General features: G+C 38.5%; 1 pseudogene; it reads right to left on the bottom strand.

Moving 5' to 3' along the window:
- Positions 1–2,318: 2,318 nt before the first annotated feature.
- Rps24-ps9 (ribosomal protein S24, pseudogene 9) lies at positions 2,319–2,724 on the bottom strand (annotated as a pseudogene).
- Positions 2,725–3,659: the final 935 nt, after the last annotated feature.

Below are 3,659 nucleotides of genomic sequence, written 5' to 3'. Positions count from 1 at the left end.
GCAATTTGAAAATTCATTTGGAACAATAAAAAATCCAGGAGAGTGACAAGTATTCTCAATCTGAAAAGAATTTCTGGGAGAATCACCACCTCTGATCTCAAGCTGTATTACAGTGCAATCATGATAAAAAAAACTGCATGGTATTGGTACAGGGATAGGCAGGTAGATCATGGAATAAAATTGAAGACCCAAAAATGAAACCACACACCTATGGTCACTTGATCTTTGGCAAAGGAGCTAATACCATCCATTGGAAAAAAGACAGCATTTTCAACAACTGTTGTTGGTTCAACCAGAGGTCAGTGTGTAGAAGAATGCAAATCAATCCATTCTTATTGCCCTGTACAAAGCTTAAGTCCATGTAGATCAAGGACCTCCACATAAAACAAGATACACTGAAACTAATAGAAGAGTAACTGTGGAAGAGCCTTGAATACATAGGCACATGGGAAATTTTCCTGAACAGAAAGAACACCAATGGCTTATGCTCTAAGTTCAAGAATCGACAAATGGGACCTCGTAAAATTACAAAGCTTCTATAAGGCAAAGGATACTGTCAATAAGACAAAACAGCAACTAAAGGATTGGTAAATGAGTTTTTACTCAAGAAGTTAAGACTCCAGAGAATCAAATAATCCTATTTAAAAATGGGGTACAGAGCTCAACAAAAATTTCTCAGCTAAGGAATATCAAATGGCTGAGAAGTACCTAAAGAATGTTCAACATCCTTAGTCATCAGCGAAATGCAAATGAAAATATCCCTGAGATTCCACCTCACACCAGTCAGAATGGTTAAGATAAATATCTCAGGTGACAGCAGGTGCTGGTGAGGATGTGGAGAAAAGGAACACTCCTCCATTGTTGGTAGGATTGCAAGCTGGTACACCCACAGTTTAAATCAGTCTGGTAGTTCCTCAGAAAATTGGACATAGTACTACCTGAGGACCCAGTTATACCACTCTTAGGCATATGCCTAAAAGATGTTTTAACATATAAGAAGGACACATGGTCCACTACGTTCATAGCAGCCTTATTTATAATAGCCATAAGTTGGAAAGAACCCAGATATCCTTTAACAGAGGAATAGATACAGAAAATGTGGTACATCTACACACTTGAGTGTGACACGGCTGTTAAAAACAAAGGCTCCTTGAAATTCATAGGCTATTGGATGGAACTAGAAAATATCATCCAGAGTGAGGTAACCCTATCACAAAAGAAGACACATGGTATGCACTTACCTACAAAAAAACTCACAAATCGTATGAATTTCAAGAAGAAGGTAGACCAAATGTGGATGCTTCAGTCCTCCTTATTAGGGAGGTTACTCATGGAAAAAATATAGAGACAAAGAGTGGAGCAGAGACTGAAAGAAAGGTCATCTTGAGACTGCCTCACCTGGGGATCCAGCCCATATGCAGCTATTAAATCCAGTCACTATTGCTGATGCCAAGAAGTGCTTGCTGACCTGATATGGATGTCTCCTGAGAGGCTCTTCAAGAGCCTTATTTATACAGATGAGGATGCTTGTAGCTAACCATCAGACTGTTCATGGGGGCCCCAATGGGGGTGTAGAGAAAGTACTGAAGGAACTGAAGAGGTTTCCTCCCAAAGGAAGAACAACAATATCAAGCAACCAGACCTCCCTGAACTCCCAGGGACTAAACCACCAACCAATGAGTACACATGGAGAGACCCAGGGCTCCAGCCCCATATGTAGCAGAGGATGGCATTGTCTGGCATCAATATGTAAAGAAGCCCTTGGCCCTGTGAAGGCTTGTTTCCCCAGTGTAGGGGAATGCCAGAGGGTTGAGGTGGGAGCATGTGGGTGGAAGTGTGAGCATCCTCATAGAAGCAGGGGAGGGGGGAGGGGACATGGGAGAGGGGGGAAAGAGGGTAACATTTGAAATATAAATTCATAAAATATCCAAGAAAAAAAGAAGAAAAAAGGGGCTGGGGATTTAGCTCAGTGGTAGAGCGCTTACCTAGGAAGCGCAAGGCCCTGGGTTCGGTCCCCAGCTCCGAAAAAAAGAACCAAAAAAAAAAAAAAGAAGAAAAAAAGAAATTGCCAAGTCTCAATGTAATATTTGTACCTGTTCCTAGTTAAATATTTCAATAGTTATTATCTTTAATAAGTAAATATCCATTGTTTCAAGTAGAAGATAAAAGCCTTATATTTTAACCTTTTCATCTTATATGAATAAAATTGCTTATTGATGTAAAAGGCCAATTATGTTTTTTCTCTGCAGAAGCTCTTTAGTTTATTTTACCCTCTCAGAAATCTGCATATCAGAGCAGAACATCAAGTCATCGCAGGGCTACTCCTTTGGCTTTTTGCCAGCACCAACATTGGCCTTTGCAGTCCCCTGACCTTCTTCATCTTGCTCTTGCGTTCCTTTCGCTGTTTGCGGGAGGTCTTTTTCTTCTCATAAAGGCCATGTCTTGCAAGTCTGTGTTTAGGCTCATTCTTCTTTGCATAATCTAAAGAATCATAGATCAGGCCAAAGCCAGTTGTCTTGCCACCACCAAAGTGGGTTCTGAATCCAAATACAAAGATGATATCTGGTGTGGTTTTGTACATCTTGGCCAGCTTTTCCCAAATTTCTGTCTTTGGTACTGTGGCCTTCCCAGGATGAAGGACATCAATGACCATCTGCTTCCTCTGAAGCAGACAGTTTGTCATGAACTTCCTGGTCTGGATGGCTACCGTGTCCTTCATGATGGCTATGGTGCCGGAGCTGTAGAGCAAGGCCAATTATTTTATGATTAAAAAATTAACACTTAACTATATATCCCAGAGCTAGAAATTATTTAAAATGAATTTTTAATACCAATGCTACAAAGAATAATGGAGAAAAACAGTGGTGTACTACCATCATAGATCTATAGTCATCAATAAAATGTTTTCATAAATAGCTTCTTAAATAGCTTGAGCATACAGTAGTAAAGCATCCACATGTAAAACCGTTTACTCTGTACATGTTTATGTATATGTACATTATAAAGCAACTTACTTTGAATGTAATATCTATGATATATTTTTGTAATAAATTCTTAAGGACTCATTTCAAATATTGAATTGATTTATTCTTATTTAATAAAATGATTTTAGATACATTTCTTATAAATGAGACATTATATCCTATATGTATTTTTAGAATTATATGAAGTGAAACATATACCTCTTTCTTTTTTTTTTTTTTTTTTTAAAGATTTATTTATTTATTATATATGAGTACACTGAAGCTGTCTTCAGACACACCAGAAGAGGGAAGGCATCAGATCTTATTACAGATGGTTGTAAGCCACCATGTGGTTGCTGGGATTTGAACTCAGGGCCTCTGGAAGAGCAGTCAGTGCTCTTAACCACTGAGCCATCTCTCCAGCCCCATATACCTCTTTCTTAAGATGGTTAATTTTTCTAAATATGAGTATTGGCAGGTCAGTATATTTAGAATTAGAAAATACCATGCTGTAGCTATCTCTTAGATTTTCTAATCTCTTTTCTTCATCAACTCTCAGAAAAAAAAGAATAGATCACTATAGTCCTTACATAAGTGTCATAAATACAATCTTCAGAGTCATCTTACCTTCCTATTGGAGCGAAAGGCAAAGAAGACAGAAAAGAATAGGAGAACAGAGTGGTCAGGAGAGGGCTC

The sequence above is a fragment of the Rattus norvegicus genome, chromosome 2 (genome assembly GCF_021556685.1).
Source record: "Rattus norvegicus strain SHRSP/BbbUtx chromosome 2, alternate assembly SHRSP_T2T, whole genome shotgun sequence".
In the NCBI taxonomy this organism is placed as follows: domain Eukaryota; kingdom Metazoa; phylum Chordata; class Mammalia; order Rodentia; family Muridae; genus Rattus; species Rattus norvegicus.
Note: the sequence above shows the minus strand (reverse complement) of the source record. Positions and strands in the feature narration are given on the sequence as shown.